General features: G+C 41.1%; 1 protein-coding gene across 8 annotated transcripts in view; it reads left to right on the top strand.

Annotated features, from left to right (window-relative positions):
• LOC110165553 (microtubule-associated protein 4) overlaps positions 1–20,390 on the top strand; it is a 171,525-nt gene that overhangs the window by 28,837 nt on the left and 122,298 nt on the right. For all 8 annotated transcript variants that reach the window (XM_055150708.1, XM_055150711.1, XM_055150712.1 and 5 more), the window contains one exon: positions 14,010–14,116. The gene's annotated coding sequence lies outside the window, so the exon portion shown is untranslated. The remainder of the gene's footprint in view (positions 1–14,009; positions 14,117–20,390) is intronic.

Raw genomic sequence — 20,390 nt, 5'->3', positions numbered from 1 at the left:
TGTCTGCGCCCAAGACTGTGCTCAGTGTTAGTCTGAGCTCGTGTTAACCAGAGGTTCTGTTAGCCTGAGCTGGTGTTAGTCTGAGTTCATGTTAGTCTGAGTTCGTGTTATTAGCCTGAGCTCGTCTTAGTCTGAGTTCGTGTTAGTCTGAGCTCATGTTAGCCTGAGCTCGTCTTAGTCTGAGTTCGTGTTAGTCTGAGTTCGTGTTAGTCTGAGTTTGTGTTAGCCTGAGCTCATGTTAGCCTGAGCTCGTCTTAGCCTGAGCTCGTCTTAGCCTGAGCTCCTGTTAGCCTGAGCTCCTGTTAGCCTGAGCTCCTGTTAGCCTGAGCTGTTAGCTCTGTTAGCCTGAGCTCATGTTAGTCTGAGCTGTTAGCCTGAGCTGAGCTCCTGTTAGCCTGAGCTCCTGTTAGCCTGAGCTCCTGTTAGCCTGAGCTCATGTTAGTCTGAGCTCATGTTAGCCTGAGCTCGTCTTAGCCTGAGCTGGTGTTAGCCTGAGCTCCTGTTAGCCTGAGCTCATGTTAGCCTGAGCTCGTCTTAGCCTGAGCTCGTCTTAGCCTGAGCTGGTGTTAGCCTGAGCCTGTTAGCCTGAGCTCCTGTTAGCCTGAGCTCCTGTTAGCCTGAGCTCATGTTAGTCTGAGCTCATGTTAGCCTGAGCTCGTCTTAGCCTGAGCTGGTGTTAGCCTGAGCTCATGTTAGCCTGAGCTCATGTTAGCCTGAGCCTGAGCTGTAGCCTGTTAGCTCTGTTAGCTGTGTTAGCCTCGTCTTAGCCTGAGCTGGTGTTAGCCTGAGCTGGTGTTAGCCTGAGCTCATGTTAGTCTGAGCTCATGTTAGCCTGAGCTCGTCTTAGCCTGAGCTCGTCTTAGCCTGAGCTGGTGTTAGCCTGAGCTGGTGTTAGCCTGAGCTCGTGTTAGTCTGAGCTGGTGTTAGCCTGAGCTGGTGTTAGCCTGAGCTGGTGTTAGCCTGAGCTGGTGTTAGCCTGAGCTCATGTTAGTCTGAGCTCATGTTAGCCTGAGCTGGTGTTAGTCTGAGCTCCTGTTAGCCTGAGCTCCTGTTAGTCTGAGCTCAGAGCTGTTAGCTCATGTTAGTCTGAGCTCATGTTAGCCTGAGCTCCTGTTAGCCTGAGCTCCTGTTAGCCTGAGCTCCTGTTAGCCTGAGCTCCTGTTAGCCTGAGCTCCTGTTAGCCTGTTAGCCTGAGCTCCTGTTAGCCTGAGCTCCTGTTAGCCTGAGCCTGGCTCCTGTTAGCCTGAGCTCCTGTTAGCCCGCGCCCATGGTAACATGTGCAGTGTTTGGCATTCCTCTGGGATGTGCTCAGCCGGGCGAGCCACAATAGGCCACAGTGTGCACTGTGAGTGAGAGAATATCATTGTGTTTAGAGCACGAGGGGGCGGGGCCTCGGACAGCAGGGCCATTCACTACTGTTGTACTGCTTTCCATAGAGATAAGAGCAGGAGGCATGTGCTACTATGGCAGCGAGTGTGGACGTCCAAAATGAAATGGACAAATGTACGCTTTAAAAAGTCTAAAATATGATACATGAATCATCATTATGACTCAATTTGAACTGACTAACATTTACTGATTTACTGTTTAGGTTAGATAGATAGAGAGATAGAGACAGATATAGAAATAGATATATAGATATAGATATATAGAGATAGATATAGATGGAGATAGATGGATGAATAGATGCAGCACACAATACATAATACAATACATAAGGCAAGACAAGTTTATTTGTGTATCACGGTTCGTACACAAAGTCATTGAAAGTGCTTTACAGAATAAGAAATACATTAAAATCACAATACAAACAAATCAAAACATAGATAATCATCATAAAATTAAACAAGAGAAAGAGACATTAAATGAGAGAAGAGTGCAGAATGAAATATAAAAACCTTTCAGTCAAACACAGCTAAACAGAAGCGTTTAGAGCAGGGGTGGGCAAACTACAGTCCAGGGGCCATATGCAGCCCTTTAAACTTTTTAATCCGGCCCACTTAACTTGAATAATAATAATAATGATCATTTTCAGTGTTTTAAAAGTCATTTCAGTAAATAGTACATAACGTGGGACTTGAAAGACAGATCTTTTGTTGTAATGCTTTGTAATAATTTTCAATGATGGGATATTTCATTGACATGGGATATGTTTTCTACATATCCCAGATTATTATTTTTCTTTTATGAGGTGGATTACCAAAAAACTCCATCCATCTTCTCCTGGTCTGGCCCTTCCGTCAAATTTTAGAACCCTTTGTGGTTCACGAGTCAAAACGTTTGCCCACCCCTGGTTTAGAGTCAAAGTAGAGTCTTGGCTCACATGTTCAAGAAGACTGTTCCATGTTTGAGCACATGAATTTGAAACGCTGACTCCCCTTGTTTAGTCCTGACATGATCAATTTATATCAGTTTATTAAATAATAGTGAAGCATTGTACAGTCATATGGCGTGTGGTACAAACGACTTCCAGAGGCTGTATGAGCTGGAATATTTATCCTATGATTTGCAACGGTCATATAAATGCTTTTTTTTTATTTTTTTTTTACATAGTTTACTTTCTTTCAGTACGTGATTGTATAAAGCAGGCCAACAACACTTTGCTTTGGGACATGGTTTGCACTGGCAGACTTCTTGATCATGAGCAAACACTTAACTCACTGCACCGCTGTTGACACTATGTTATCGCAAAGTATCCTCTCCAGGTAACATTTAGTCCTACGTGTTTCAATAATTCAGTCTGTGTCAAAGCAGTAGGTCATTAGTTTTTACATGTGAAGAATGCGATAGGCCCAGTGGGTGTGTATGTGCTGGTTAATACATGACCTGCAGCTCTGCATTACTGCCCCTGTCCCTGAGAGCGAGGAGGGGCTGATTCTGTTTGGACCACTCTCACACGCCCTCACATGGGTCTCTCTCGGGCAGAACACTGGCTCTTTGACTCGCTCTGAAGGCCCTCACTGTGGCTGCGAGTGGAACTTAGGTACAGCTAATGAACGCAACATCAAACGCGGACACACACATGCACACATGCACACACATGCACATGCTATTTTACACTTAACATTAATGTAAAACTCATGTCAAAATTCTGAAGTTCATATTCTGGCCAAATTGTTGAGCAGTGAAAGCAAACCCGACAGGCCTATCATGATAATTACTGTATTGAAATATCGCTCAATAGATGATAGGGATGTAGCAATAACCAAAATATCCTGATATCGTATCGTCAAAGGTCTCACAATAATATCGTGGACCGTCACAATATATCGAATCACAAGTCTCTTCTCTTAAATGAATAGTTAAATAAAGGGGACTACATAGACCATGGTCCTTTGCTCCTTTTCAGTGCAGACGACAAGAAGAAATAACAGTTCTAAGCACTTTTAAGTCTTAGTTCTTTGGGTTATGTCTTTTCAAGGCATTTTAAGAGGAAAAAGTAGAGTAATCATAGTTTTTTTTTTAGCTTCCACATTCTATCACAGTAAATATCGTACTGTGACATGCATATTGTGAAAATATCATACAGAGATGGATATTGTTGCATCCCTACTAGATGATAACTAGATCAGTGTATTTTGGGGCTTAGTATTTATCATATGTATAGTTTTTTTGCAATTGTGTGGAGATTTTTTTTTTTTTTTTTTGCAACATGATAAGATTTAAGGTGCAGAGGGTTGAAAAACAAACTTTTATGTATAATTACTATCTTGTGCTATGAGATTTTGCCAAAATTGTCACACAATCATGCACACGTAAGAAAAATTATCTTGTGAGATTTTTTCCTTACATGTTTACGTTTGCCTTGGATGGAAAAAAAGGAGTTCACTCTTGAGAAACTGATACCAAAAAACACTGCTACAATGACACCAAAACTGTCACATTAAATAAAAAAAAAGTAAAAATTGTGAAGCAAAAATTATGAACTGAATGGCACAATTTATTTATCAAAAATTATAACAAAATCTCGCCTTGTCTTGATCTTGTGGACTGAATCTTGACACATCTCGTCTCGTAGAAATTGTATCTCGTCTCATCCCTATTAATTATTTCAGCTCATGCCTTTTAATGCTGCTTTGTTATTGTGTCAGAGGCATAAAGAAGTTTGAATCACATACATACATCATTATAACAGTACATTATTTCTCCATGTTTCAGTATCTGCAGTCTGTCTCTGACTTAAATACATGATTCCACCTGGTATTTTTTTTTCACATTCTCCCCTGTGATTCTGAAATAACGTTTACCAGAATAGTGCTGATAATTTTGCCCAAATTGCCTTTATTACATTTGAAACTAGCGGCTTTATCCAACCAAACAAATATTTTAATATGTTTTTTTAGGGCTGTAATTGGCTAATGAAAATGTGTTTGGAATACATGGATGTTCTATTGACTAAAAAAGGGAAAGGAGAAAGAGCTATTTACTAGGGATGTAACAATAATCGAAATATTGTGAAAACGCATCGTCAAAAGACTCACAATAATATAGAGCTGGCAGAATATATATCGGATTACAAGTTCCTTTGCTTAAATGCATTGTTTTATAGTAGCAACTCGGGATGGGCTTGATTAGTCGACTAATCGATAATTGATCATTAAGTATTTCATCGATTACGTTCATTTCTAATCGACAAAGCGATTGTGGGTTTCTTTGCATAGATATGAAGCTGCGTCTGACAGCGCAAACTCTGGAGTTGCGGCCTCAGTCCCACGTTTGGGCTCTGGCACCTCCTTGGAAACATTAAACCTCTCAGTGAGTGTGTTTACATGTACATCTGTATCCCGGTTTCATCATGGTGCATGTTTACGCTGTAGCCCGGTTACTGCAACATAAAGAGCTGCGCCAAACCTGCACGCGTACGATCTTTGAAAACATCGCGACACACAGAACAGACTCACCTTCAGCATCAACACCCTCTGTCACAGAAAGAACACTCATATTCCACTGAGTCGTGTCCTTTAGTCCGACAGAAGCTGAACCACATCAGCGCACAAGAGCTTTTTTTTTTTTTTCTTTGCTCAGTTTATGCAAATTAGTCATGCGGTTTTATGTTTCGTTTCTACTTGTGCAAAGCTGCATTAAACACATTATAATGTCAAACGGGCTGATGTGGCTCTATGTGGTTATGGTTTATATGTTGTAAAGTTGAGTTTATTTATGCAGATTAGTAATTAATCGAAAATTGATTGTTAATTCTCCTGATGATCGGTTAATAGAATTTTATCTAATGAACATCCCTAGTAGCAACAGCCAATAAACATTGAGAAATGCATATCCCATGATATATTTCAGCGCAGACAACATGAAGAAATATGTCTTTTACTTTAATTATTGGGATTATGACTAGAATGATTCACATTAAGTCTTGTCAAGGTATTTTTCCATCTAAAATTCTCTTAGCCTTTCCAAAATATTGCAATAAATATTGTACCATGAAATGAATAATGTAATGATATCGTACCGTGAGATTTGGATATCGTTACATCCCTCCTACCCTTAAACCCCTAGAGGCCATCAACAGCCCTGGTTCTGGTTTGAAGACTGTCTTACACAGCAAACCCAGTGCCCAGTGAAACGATCGGTCTTTAACACCAGTGCGTCCAGGTTCAAACTGGTTGCCTAGTTGGACACAATATTTATTTGGAGGCGGTCCAGGTGTCGAGTGTGTTCTTCCCCTCTGCCCAGTGCAGGACTTTGCTCAGAGCGCTCAGGCTTCAGAGCCATACTGCATTTCTCTTTTATAATGTGTGCTTAGAATGTGTCTGTCTGCTTCATTTCACAGCCTCTCCGTGGAAATATTACATCACCACCTTTATTTTTAGTACGAACCGCGTCAGGCCTCAGTTATGTGATTACGTTTTGTTGATTGTTTTGATTATAAAACATGTATTGCTTTACTTTTACTGAATGCTCTCAGTGTAAAGTTCTCCTGTTGTACACACATCCTTCTGATTACTTCATATACTGGTCCTGCTGAGGTGCTCAACTGTCTGCTCAAGTTCTGTGACCTGATTCCAAAGAGATGGAATCAAATATTTATTTTTTGTCATAATTACTCCTAATCAAAACTTTGGCCACCAACTCAAAGCAAAGAGGAACAGTTTAAGTTTGAACCAAGTTTTTTCGTTGCGTCCTTAGGCAAGACACTTAACTCATGTTGCCTAGTGTCAAAGAGGTGGGTGTAACTGTCACACAGCCTCACTTCTGTCAGTCTGCCCCAGGGCAGCTGTGACTACAGTAATATCTTACCACCACAGAGTGAGGAGTGAATGAAGAGTGACTACAGTGTAGAGCTTTGAGAGGATTCCACAAGTCTGTAGTATAACTGCAGGGTTTTATTCTTATTACTAAACCTTTTTATGTCATGGAAGTTTTATTTACTTATTTTTATTTACTTATTATTTATTTACTTCACTTACATTTATAGTTAAAATCTTAAGTTTTAGACCACACTTATTATGCTTCATTGATTTTTCAAACTTTTAACCATGTTATAGTTGGTTTCCTCAGTATTTAGTCATCCAGAGTTGTAATTTGGAGTGGTTTGCGCAGGATTGAGCGATCTTTATTTACTTAATCTGTGATACTTGTAGGATTTGGCAGTGTGGCCTAATCAGAAAAAATAAAAAAAATCTGTTGATTGCTCATGTAATGTGCAGCTGTCCATAGGAGGAAGCCACAGCTACACTGCACTTTGTTGTGATGATGTTTTTGGTGATGTCAGCCCCCAGTGGACACCACAGTTTTCTAACATGAACTCATAAAAGACTGTTTCTTTTATTAAGTACTATAAGATCCACTGTTCTCATAGATTATAATTATTTATCAGACACAAGCACAATGTCTTGTCTTCCTTAAATGTTTTTGTCCTCATAAAAGTCTTAGAATGTTTTTTTATTATAGATCACGGTTAATTATGCAATGGACTATGGCTTTATCTTTACAGAGATGAACTTTGGTAGAGTTCGTGTCTGCGCTGCTCCCTGAGGTCCTGCGGCTGTGGTTGAACATGAAGTGGAGAAGAGCAGTGTTTGTTCTTTAAGACTGTGACAGAGCTTTTCTCTGAGTTACACAGGAAAACGCTTAGGCACCGTCACAGCCCCGCTGTTCCATTCATTATACATCTGCTGAGGATTATGTAACAGGAGTCCATATGGCACAAGACATGAGGAAGCACCAAGGCAAACTGTTGGGACCCTTATGTTTGCATACGCGCACAACTCAGCTTAAAGACCTCGACTGGACTTTTTCATCTCATAAAGTGCTATTGTTTTGCCCCAGTACAGTTATATTGTAAAGGATAGACACAAAGAATATAAACAAAGCTTTATTTGAATACTTAAGAGCAAAGCACCAAATGCAACTACACTGCTGTCTTCTAAGTTTATATTAAAAATAAAATAATAAATGTGAGTTTGTAGTAAATTTAAATGACAGAATTTGGGGAAAATAATCCCAAAAATATCCCAAAAATATAGTCAGAGCTTCTTGACCATCGGTTTCTCTGGATTCTAAACAAATCCTGTATCTGCAAAAAAAAATATTGCTCCATCTCTAGTCAGTATCTAATGATAAAATGTTTTTATTGTCCGAGAACCAGGAAGTAACTCAGCTGTGGTCCCTGTGTCTGGCTCTTTTATGCTATTATCTGGGTGTGTGGTGATGTGGGTGTGTTGATTTGTGTGTGTGTGGTGTTGTGGGTGTGTGTGTGTTGCTGTGGGTGTGTTGGTGTGGGTGTGTGCGTTTTCAGTGTGACAGGAGGAAGTGGTGGATAAAGCAGCAGTGAGTGTGAGCACATTGTGTGCCAGGACGCTCATGTAAACAGTGAGGCCTTCTCGACTATTACACTCATTAGCTGTTTGTAGAAGTCTCGGCTCACACACAAATCACTGCTGCATACTTCTGTGGTACAGACACGGTGTTCACATTTATTTACACGTCTTCTGTTATTGCTTCTTGACTTTATTTACTTGATATAACACTTAAGGATCATCATTCATTAAGTACAAGAGGCACTAACAATACAAGTATTACTATGACTTTTTAATGGCTTTTGCAGAAGCAGTGGCCTCAGTAGAGTTGCGCAGTAAGATGAATTACAAACTCACAAGAATCCATCTGGTCTGCTTGTGAATGGACCCACGCCTCCAATGGTTCAGACCAGTCACAGGACAGCGTGGTGGTTTGGGTAGAGGCCAAAGGTGAAGCACCCAAAGGAACCAAAACAAACTTGGGGCCGGATATACTTCAACATGTTTTAGCAGAAATACATTTTATTTTTCTGAAGAAAGTGCATTTTTGCATTTGACGAGGAGATGAACTTGTGCTTTTCCCTCCACGTGATGTACCGTATTTTCCACACTATAGGGCGCGCTCTTAAGCCTCCAACCCCATCAAAAATGAGTGTGTGCCCCACAATCCAGAGCGCCCTATACACGAATCCACTCGGGTGTCCCAGCACGACTTCAGCAAACTACAAAGCCGCACAACTCACAGCGCACGCAAACACACACGGAGCAGACAGCGACCGCACAGCGACAAACACCCACAGACACACTCATCACTCCATGCCGACGAGGAACGGAATGGGGGAACGAACCGAAAAAGCGAGTGCAATGTGCTACTTCTAGACACAACTGAACAACTGAGTCACTGCGAACACGCCGACAATCCAGCGGTCCCAGACAACACCCTCCCTACACGCCACAACTGAACAAAACCCAGAGTCACCGTGAACGCCACAAACAAACAAAACCACTGACCCATCCAACTGTTGTGTTTCCTTTAAAGTCCGGTGCGGTTTGTTTGTGAAAAAAGTTCGAAAATAGACCATTTAATGACAGTGCGCCTTATAATCCAGAGCGACTAATAGTGCGAAAAATACGGTAATGAAAGTTTGATTTGATTTGATATTTTACCTTTTCCCAAACACTTTCAGGGAGTGCCATCTGATATTTGTGTAGAACTCAATTGTTCCACACATAATCCGCTGTGAGCAGGTCAGGGCCACATCACGTTTCTCATGATGTTTTGGTGTATTTTGTCTGCCCAGATGACATTCTAATACAGGAGTGTAACATATTGCAGGCGGGACTGAAAAACACGCCCAAACACAACAGCATAATAGTATTTGTTAAAAAAAGAAAGACTATCCTGTACAGCGGACAGAACATTGTTATGGTGAAGGTCAAAAGTCAATCTGCTGCTTACATTGATTATTTAACTGCTGCGGCTCACAGACAGATCAACTACAGTAATTATAGTTTACTGCACACTTGATTACAACAAATTGCCTGATGTTTATGTGTGTTATTAGATGCTATTCTACTCCTGTCAGCGTGGATCAGGCCTGTATCACTGGAAAGCCATTTACAGTCACCACTCCTCACCAAACAAAGGCCCACGCTATGGAGCTGTAATCTAACTGCTTAATGATACCTTGTGAGCTAGACTCCACTTGACATGGAAGCTCCCCTCTGGGCTCTGGGGCTCGTCTTCATCTGGCCCGGCACCAACTATGTCAAGCCTGAGTCAGCATTCCTCATCCAGCCCACGGGAAACTGCTGCAATGTTCACACCGCCCATATAATAAGAGAACATAGTGTCAGAAGAACCGTTTTCTAGCAGAGATCGGACTGGAGTTGTCACAGTACTAACATTTTGAAAGTAAGACACAGACTCGATACTCAATACCGATTCAGATTACACAGTTAGTTAATTAAAAACTCTCATTAGACAATAGAATTGCCACTTTTACATGAGAGCTTCAATTCCGAATAAAAATATAATTCCACTTTAAAAAGACCATGTACATACTTAACTCCGAATGAAAATTATTATTCAGAATTACATTTAATTCTGGTTTATTCCCATTTTAAAGCCTAATTATTTCATTGCTGGATCATGTAAACGTTTATTCTTCTTAAAAACAATGTCAATGGTTCAGTGCATGCTCATTGTGTCGCCCCCTCTGATTGATTCTTTGGTCTTTCATCAACACCTCTTTGGATTTGTGAGCAGGATGCAGGAGTGGGCTGAGGTACAACAGCCTCAGACTCAGTTTGTTTTCTTCCTCCTTCTCCGACACTCTTCCCTTCTCCTCCTCAGCTGACAGACGTAAAGTGTGATGAGACAATTCTCCAGCTCCTGCGCAATTATCAGAACCACTGCAAAAAAAGTTTGGATCATGTTTGTGTCCGTGGCATAACAACAAACCAAGATGACAGAAAAGCCAGTAGCAGCTGAAGTGTGTGTTTTCTTCAGTCAACATAAATATGTTCTTCCAGTCAGAACCCTTCCCCACCCCCAGGAAGACATTGAGCGGAATTAAATAAAGATGACGTGTTTTCTAACTCAAACAATTAAATGGGTGTAAATGTGGCCAATGTGATTTTCACCAGGTCCTTAATCACACAAATTTGACTCCTGTGAGCTTTAAGTCATATTAGAATGTTTTGTTTCAGTCAAACATGTTTGAGTAACTCTGCATTATTAGTCTGTCTACATCTCCAAAGCTCAAAATGCTCTGTTCCACCATTTCTGTATGGTTGATGTGACTTTTTTTTAGTATCAATACTGCTCAGATGTCTAGTTTTGGTAGTTGTAGTGTTTGATACTCTTCACAACCCTATCTTAGAACAGTGTTTCTCCAGGCTGCTTGTCTGCGGACATTTTTTCATAAATGAAAAACATGCATTTTTACTATGATTGGGCTTGCCTTTCCACAGATCTGATCTTTATTTTTGCCTAGTGGCACCACATGCTTTCACCAGACTTGAAACATTTTAAGCAAAGCAATACCATATTCTTGGAAATGATCAGATGGCAGACCTTCAAACAGAAAGGTTATACTTTAGAGCTGTTGTGTGTGACTGTGTGACTAATGCAGCTTTAGTGAATGTACAGACTGGGAGACTGCTCCTTCACCTGTCACCATTTCAAGTCTTGTCAGGTCCACGCCTTCCTTCATGCCTCTCAGCTGTTTGCCACCGCCCTTCAGCGTCACCTGCCTGGACCCTCCCATCTCCTCCTCAGAGGAATCATTTCCTCAGGGTTCATGACTCTTTGACCCCAGTGTCTAGGCTCCACCCACAGTGTCTTTAGGCTCCAGCCAGTGTCTCTAGTTTCCACCCCTACTGTCTCTAGACTTTGTCTGCAATGTCTTTAGCCCCCACCCCTACTGTCTGTAGGCTCCACCTCCAGTGACTAGGCTCTGCCCCCAATGTCTAGGCTCCACCCTCAGTGTCTCTAGGCACAATCCCCAATGACTAGGTTCCACCCCAGTATCTTTAGGCTCCACCATAGTGTCTTTAGGCTCCACCCCAGTATCTTTAGGCTCCACCATAGTGTCTTAGGCTCCACCCCAGGCTCCACCCCAGTATCTTTAGGCTCCACCATAGTGTCTTTAGGCTCCACCCCAGTGTCTTTAGGCTCCACCCCAGTGTCTAGGCTGCACCCCCAATGACTAGGCTCCATCCCAGTGTCTTTAGGCTCCAGCCACAGTATCTCTAGGCTTCACCTATAGTGTCTCTAGGCTCCATCCACAGTGTTTCTAGGCTCCACCCACAGAGTCTAGGCTCCACCCACAGAGTCTAGGCTCCACCCACAGAGTCTAGGCTCCACCCACAGAGTCTAGGCTCCACCCACAGAGTCTAGGCTCCGCCCAGTGTCTGTAGGCTCCACCCTCAGTGTCTGTAGGCTCCACCCTCAGTGTCTCGAGGCTCCACCCACAGTGTCTTTAGGCTCCAACACTAATTAGGCTCCTCTCCCAGCGTCTACACTCCACCACCATAATTTTTAGTCTCCTCCCACAATGTCTATAAACTCCTCCCTCAGTGTTTAGACTCCTCCCTCAGGCTCAGGGGGGCTCAGATTCCATCCTACATCGTGCTCATTCATCTCCCTCTGAATGCTCATCATCTCTGTCAGGGTCTAAGTGACAAAAATATTTATCACTCATTAAAGCCGTCTAACACACTCTAACATACTCTGACACACTCTAACGTACTCTGACACACTCTAACGCACTCTAACGCACTCTGACACACTCTAATGCACTCTGACACACTCTAACGCACTCTGACACACTCTGACACACTCTAAGGCACTCTTAACGCACTCTTAACGCACTCTTAACGCACTCTAACGTACTCTTAACGTACTCTTAACGCACTCTTAACGCACTCTTAACGCACTCTTAACGCACTCTTAACGCACTCTTAACGCACTCTGACGCACTCTAACATACACTCTAAAGCACAAGCCCAGATTGAAACACATCTTTGATTCATTCATTATACTAACCAAGTACTTAAATGTTCAGTTTATATATTTTTACAGTATATAGTTTGTTTTTAAAATGTTGATTACTTTGCTTTAGGTTGTTCTGAGACTATCATTTGTGGTGTAAAATATTTTTGCTTATCATAATGTTTTCTGTTGTGTTCCTTCTCACCAAACCCAAACTCCCTCCCCCGTCACAAAGTGGTGCAGACTTTTGGATGGTTGTGCTGGAGGAATCCCTGGTATTTGTGTGTGTGTATTGTGTGCGGTGTGTTAGTGTTTGTGTGCAGTTGTATGCTGTTTTGAGGGCGTGTATGTGTGTGTGTGACGGCGTGCCTAAGGCCCGTCAGGAATGTGCATGATAACATCTCTGTCAGATTAGCAGAGCTACACTATAACTGCTATGCTAACCTTTCTTCAGGCCAGTTGTGCTGCTTTTGCTTAAAGGGGAATGTCATTTAAGAGTTTCATTTGAAATTGTAGTCTTTAGATACAAGGCAAACAGGTTCAAGTCAAATAGAGCTTTCACTGAGAATGACTGTCATGTTGATTTATTCTTACTTAAAAAGCGTGGAGCAGTGGCTAAGATGTTCATGTTTTTGTTTTGATTGACAAGATTAGACCTATCCAATCCATTTGTGTTGCCAGTTTTAAGGGTAAAATTCAGTTGATTTAAACCTAAAATGTCTCTCTCATCTGAACGGTCACTACCTAAACCCCAGCACCTGCACCAGTCCTGAGTCAGTGCTAGTGCAGCTCAAGGAGGGAATTTTGGAGGTTCTGAGCTTCACATAACGCATGACCTGTCCATATACTCAGGTGTATCTGCAGGTTAAGGCACTGGAAACCTAGCCAGGCTGGTGCCCCCTAGTGCCTCCGCTCAATTTAATTTTTCTCCAGCTACTAGGTCAGGAATCAGAATACACTAGATGGTTTGCAAGAACCCCGGAAGTGCAAGCGAAGAGCCAGACATTCACTGTTGTCAACGATTTCCGAGATTGAGGATTTAAAGCCCGAACAAAGAGAATGTTTGGTGAATTTCATCAAGGGAAAAGACGTTATTGTCCTTCTTCCTACGGAATGTGGGAAAAGCTTAATATACCAGTTAGCCCCGTAATTGGCGCATTACATACATCACGACCAAATAACAGTGATTGGTTAAATAAAAAAGTACCCACCTACCGTCAAGCGAATGATTTCTAAGTGATTGCAAGGTCAGAAGGTTTCTACGAAGTGAAACGAAGTAAATCCGACTGATGAATCAGGCTACTGGCAACCCAGGTTCAGTTGTGAAAGCTGAATCTTCTTCTGTTGCCTTAGGGTGTACTGTATGGAGTATGTATGTAGGTTTTGGTGGAGGCAGGCTACCTCTTAGTCTCCATGGAGATGTTATGATATTTAACTTATTTATCCAGCATTTTTGTCATTACGGTTGTTTTATTGCTCAAAAAACCCTTGGGGGCCAAAAAGTTACATTTTTGACCTGTAATTTGGCCTGGTAGCATCACCTGTCTGTCTTCATGGAGATAGACAACTTTAATGCCATACTGTGGAACATTCTGATCAAAGCAATAACATTTACATTGACATGATACAAGTAGGTGGCAGAGCCTTCATCAGGAAAGTTTCAGTACACCTTTAAGTATATTTGTAATGGTTGCAAAAAATATCAGCAATGTTGTGATATGAAAAAATGTCTCATACAGCAACTCTCTGTTTTTCAGGGCTTGGAACTGGCTCGAGGTTTTTGGTGCACTGCGAGGGAATAGAACCCCCGACGTCCTGCACCAAAAGGGAGCCTACCACTTCACTTGCAATCAACTGCTATAAGGTAATGCAATACTAAATAAGCACCACTTTTGTACTAATCTTAGACTCAAAATGTGCGTTAAGTTTGAACTCATAAGAAAAATTTAACTTAAAAGAGTGACAGTTCAAACCTTGCTTCTAACTACTTTTACCGTTGTGTCCTTGGGCAAGACACCCACATCAATCACATATTATTAATTTAAAACGTCTTATGTCTGGACTCATATCTAGGTCACACATTAAAGCGTTTTAGCTGCAGACCGCATTAGCCCTTGGCCTGTTAGTATGGGACGGCTAACGCTCCTGTAGAAACAAGTATGTCCTGTGCGTTTGGTGCGGGAGGAGAGGGAAGGCTCCCCGGGGGCCGCTGGAGCACTGATTTACGGGTTGTGAACAGATATCTTGTAACTGCATAGTGTCCCTCTCTCCTGCTTTCATCTACGCCAACAGAGAGCTTTGTGTTTGTCTAAGCCACGAGTTCATGAAGTTGATCTTTTGTGACTCATCTGCTTCTGTTTGGTATTGATGGAAGGAAAAGAAATCCTAATCTAATCTGCATCCATAAAGAGGGGCCAAAAAAGAGCTTAAATAAATGGTATGGATTGATAAATGGGATGTGGAATTGAATTTCCGGAAGTTGCTGTAGGCGCCTCCATCCTCTTTGGGGTTATATTATTTTGCTTGGGGCTGCCAGTTTTGACAGCAAATTAGTTCTATATGGACTACAAAGGCATTTTAATAATTACTTTAAATTAGATTCTCAAAGTGCCACTACAACGAAAGTTGTGCTATAAGGTGCACCGGATTATAAGGCGCAATATCAATAATGTTGAATTCTCTCATTTTGTTTTCATACATAAGGTGCACCGGATTATAAGGCGCATTAAACGAAGCAAACAGACAACACTTGAGACTGATCCTTAGCCCAGACGTCCACAATCCATTGGCTGGCTGTGGAGTAACTCGCCCGGCGTTGTCTCCCTGTCTTGGTTAATGTGTATTATGAATGTGAATGTGGGTGGATCATTTAAGTTTAAGATTATAAGTGCTAAAAAAAAACGGCTCGCTCCTTGTGCTGCTGATGCGGTCAGCTTCTGTCGGTCTAAAGGACACGACTCAGGGGATTGTATGTCACTCTGGAGTATAAATTGCACCGGACTATAAATTGCACTTTCTGAGAGAAATATATTTTATAAAATCTGAGACCAGGAACAGACATTTCCTGTTGAAAGTCAAGTTCTAGTAATAACAATAGAACAGAGAACAACACACTGTTAACGTGACATATGAAAAGTTCTTCAGATAACTATAACATAAACAACAGAACAAGTTTACCAAACTCTCCATCTCACTAAACTGAATTCTTCATCCTTGGTGTCACGTCTGAGCAACTTGGCGACCTCCGTAGGTAAATAGAGCACCGCCTCCTCTTCTGTGTCGCTGTCGTCAGACTCAGCATCAGTTCCAGTTAGAATTATTCGGCCTTTCTTCCCCACAGGATGGTTTCGGTGTCACTGAAGTCCAGGCTTTGTCCATCCATCCAGTGACTTCAGGAAAGTTTCATGGTGCATCCTGCCGGTGTCACAAATTTCTCACTCACTCCAAACTTTCTTTCTACTGCTTGATTACCGTTCTTGTCTTCATATTTCACTACTTGCAGTTTATAATCTGCAAAATATAATTTTCTTTTTGGGATCATATGTGTCTTTTTCTGCAGGAGACATGCACAGTAGAGTGAAGTGACAGTGGTACAGGAGTAATAGGAGTAGCAGATACTTGCGCAAAAGCCTAGAGCCTCTCGCTCCTGTCAGTGTGAACATTTTAATATATAAGTTGCACTGGAATATAAGTCGCAAGAAAAACCCAAACCATGACAAAAAGTGCTACTTGTAGTCCGAAAAATACGGTATATGTGTTGTTTCTGCCACAAGGCGACAGCGGCAGTGTGCGCTGAGTCGACATAGAACTATACTTCGCCCTTTACTCTTGACTAGGGCAGCTGTAAAGCTCCGACAATCCATCAAGTGATGCGGCTTCATAGCTTACCTGTTGTATTAAAACATTTTGACAGATTTTTGAGTGTGTACCACATAAAATCGGTTTGAGGTCAGTAAGCACAACAAAATAAGGCACACTGTTAATTTTTGAGAAAATTAAAGGATTTTAGTGTGCCTTATAGTCCGAAAAACACAGTAGTTTAGAGCTGTTATGGCCTGGCTCTATGACCACAACAGTGAAAGCTGGGAGACACAACTACAGCAAAGATTTAAGCATTTATGAATAAGTTACAATAAATATGTGCAAATAATTCTAAGATGCATTGGGGGGATCGGCTGACGGCGTGGCCAGGTGGTGTTTTATACGTGACTGGATGTGCTGGGGCCTAGTGCCTCCGGGTCACCTCAAAATAGAACAATAATGAATAGAAACATGGCACATCAGAGGCCATGACAAGAGCCAAAAGTCGATGGGACAGAATAAGGTCAATACTTTATATTATTGACAGTGTCCATCATTTTTCCATTATCTTAGACAATAATAATTCATTTTCTCTGTTAAATTAGAAAAGATGTTGTATAGCGCCACATCACGTGACATTCCACCTCCATTTCTGTCATCAACAGACACCAAGGTCTTTATATAATCTTTTATGTAACTGCTGTTTAGTGCCGATTTTCAACACAGATTTTGATTGGGTAAGGGAAGTAACAAAAATAAAAACCAAGATGTAAAATGGAATAAATTAAGTAATGTTTAATTTACAGGAATGTAAAGGTAAATTAACAAAAGACTAAAAATATACAGAAAGCAACCTAACCTAAGAAACAGAACAACAGAATAAACTGAGTTTTGTGCCACAAAAGGGGTCACTCAGGCTTTCAAAAAACGAGTGGTAAAACTTAGGGACACACACTAAACCAAAACACAAGTTCCCCAAATTAAACCACATAAACCCACAAACAGAATCGAGTGACCGAATCAAAAAAGGCACAAAACAGAACTAAACTAAACTACACACACACGAAACAAAATGGCAGACTGTCCACCAAGGCCAGCAGCCCCGAACAGGTGCTGGTCATCTCCTTAAATAGGGGGCGGTGGCTGCAGGTGAGGTGGGCGTCGACCTGCCCCACCAATCACGGACCAGGGCTCCTACAGCAGGAATTAGGAGAACTTGGCAAAAATCACACAGACAATTTGGAACCAAGGCCTGGGGCCGTAACACCTTAGTTACCTTTGTATAGATTAAGACCATTCTAAAAACATCTCATTTTGTTCTCTTAATGAGATTTTATTGGCCTGTAATGTTACATCTTCAAATGAATATCTGGGTTTTTTGACAACCCTAAAAACAATGGCCTCTCATTTTGAACTCCTTCTTCAGCTGTGGCCCACTGTGGTTGACAAAGCCCAGTCCAAGCCCATCCATTTTCCCTAGAAGCCGTGTGTTAGTTTGAGTCAGAGCTGAAGTGCAGGGTGAGGGGGCGACCCGCAGCAGACGTTTGCAGTGTATGGTTACACACTAAAGCCCTCCACATCCTCAGAGTGTAAGTCATGGGCCAGGCTGGGACATGAGGGGGAGGGGACAGGGGGTCGACAGGGGTAAGACTACATTTGGCTAATTTTGGATGACCTTAGAGCACGGGCAGCCAATTAGTTTTTCCCTGTGTGACTATTACTAAGACCCTAATGATAGCTTTCAAGGAGATAATCTTTACTTGGAGGGTGATGCTAACTGGAGGCTCTGATCTGTCTGAAGTTCTTTTACTCAAGTTAGACTTTAATCCTGAGCTTTATTGCTCGAAAGTATGAGCCCACTGAGATGAGCCACACTCACCCTTATTAAACACCAAAATTGGACCATGAACACTTGTATAGAACATTATTTACAATTGTGCTGTTTGCAAATTTGTATTTTGTTAGAAATAAAGAAAGTATGTACACTTTTTATTCATAATATATTGTTCTGGTTTCATTTTTGATTAACCAGATTAAATTAAGAGTCAAAAATGTTCCCATAGTTGCTTAATTAGTTTTGCTATTCAAAAATACCATGTTAACAAAAAGATTTTGCAATATTGACTCAGTTCCACTCAAATACCAATGTGAGTTTTTTCAGGAGGTATTACTACATTGACTTGTAGATTTGAACTGAGCTTGTTTCCTACCAAATTACTTAGTTAATAGTTTCTGGTGAAAGTAATCTCGTCACTAAATTCAGGTTCAGGTTCAACATTTGTACATTTTCTTTTGGAATTCCATTGTGTCCTTTGGCAAGTCACTTCCATCTTTCTCTCCTTTCCTGTGCATACCTTGGTGTTTGGATGAGTGCAATGTGAGGTTTACCTCTTGTTTTTATTTAGATTTAGACTTTCTTTCAGTTAATTCCTCCAGATTATTTATATTTTCTCAGACTAAGCATGTGGTAAACCCCGTCTCGTACATCCCTGTGTATTTTACTAGAGCTACATATTTGAGGCTAACCTCAAACTCATGCCTCATGTTCATTTACACATTACACCACCTCACACCACATGAGGGTGCACACACACAACCGCGGCCATTCCACACGCTCTTACATGATTTTCTAATAAACAAGGTGCATTTTTAAATTTAGGAATTGTGAAATAATGGTTTATCAATTATCTGTGATATCATGTCATATTAAACATTTTTCTGATATTTGGTACAGATGTTTTTGTGCACTGCCCCAGTACGTGTGAGTCCATGTGTCGTGTCCACTTTGACCTCAGTGCATCAGATCTGAACACACTAAATGAATGAAAATATGCATTTTTAGATAAACTCATCTTGTTATTATTATTTTTTTACAAAAACGATAAGTTAATTTGTAAACTTAACTATAACTTAAGTTTAGTCTGTAGTATAGATTTTAAAAATTTTAAGTTTTTTAAAAAGTTTAATCTGTAACAGTAGAGCGGCTATTGGCCACAACAGGAAGACAAATATCGGATATGGGTACTGGCTCAAAAAAAAAAAAAAACGTCCCTAGTTATTATTGTGCAGTTGATTTTCATGAAGATAAATCGTGTTACACACTATAGACCACATACTTTTGGTTATATGTTGCTTTAAAGACTTAGAACTTTTTGACATTTGAGAAGATTTGAAATGAGCTTGTGCTGTTCGTGCCCACACATTTTCTGCCTCTATTCAACTCTGTAGGCCAGTAGTATTTAAGTGGTTTAATGCAGATAATGTGTTGTGCTTCCATTAACCTGAGCCTGCTTTTAATACCTTTTAATGTTGCTCTAGGTCTGATCAATACTTTCAATACCATAGCAGGATGGACAGTATAGATCCTATGCATTTAACCAGTCAATACTTGACTGCTGTGGGGATAAACTTTTGAACTGTGCACTGACATGAATGATAACCTTGACTCTCTGTGTGGTAATGAGGTTGGTGACGGTGCATGACTTCTCAGTGAGCGGAGTGTAACAGGAGCCGGAGCAGGCGTCAGGCCTGTGCACTTGTGTTAGCCTGTCCCTCTGCTAAAGCTAACAGACTACAGTGAGGCTGTGTGAAGGGAAATGATGCTGTCATTAAACTCTTTGACTGTGCTCAAGTTTGGAGCATGTCTGAGCAGCTGTGGCCAAAGTGCTGAGTCAGCTGCCTGTGTGCATCTGCTACTACAAAACCAACGTGTGGATTAAAGAGGAGCTACAGGAAAGCACATCTTTAACCACTAACTAGAAGGCTGGTGGTTCCATCCCTGCTTTGTAGATGTATTGTTCTTGAGCAAGACACTTCATGCACCTTGCCTGTGTGAAGGTGTTTCTGTGATTTGACTTCTGATTCCCACATGTGTGCAGTCCCATGTAATCCTGTGCAAAAATACTGAAATATCGATATATAATATTGTTTAATGTGATGACACAGTATCGATATCACAGGCTGCTATGTCGATATATCAACAAGGGTATTTTTTGGCATATTTTACTAAATTATGTTGTTACAGCTACAGTTTTGTTGCTTGTTCAGAGGAAGGAAACTCATTTATGTGACACATTTGGCATTTTCACTGTTTTGATGAGTAAAATGGGCTTTATTCATATTAACTTTGTAGAAAAAAGTGAATTAACCAAGACTTTTGGTTTCACAACCATGATTTAGCCTTTTTTTTTTAATTGAACTGGATCAATTAGTTTTGAAATATATCATATTGAATCTAAAGAGCGCTGTATCGAGGTATGTATCGTATCGTGGCCTGTGTATGGAGGTATATAACTTCTTAATGATACTCAGCCCTAGTCCCATGCATAGTACAATGT

This window comes from Boleophthalmus pectinirostris, unplaced genomic scaffold (assembly GCF_026225935.1).
Source record: "Boleophthalmus pectinirostris isolate CB_2022bp ecotype Guang Dong unplaced genomic scaffold, ASM2622593v1 HiC_scaffold_15, whole genome shotgun sequence".
NCBI classification, from domain to species: Eukaryota; Metazoa; Chordata; class Actinopteri; order Gobiiformes; family Gobiidae; genus Boleophthalmus; species Boleophthalmus pectinirostris.
Note: the sequence above shows the minus strand (reverse complement) of the source record. Positions and strands in the feature narration are given on the sequence as shown.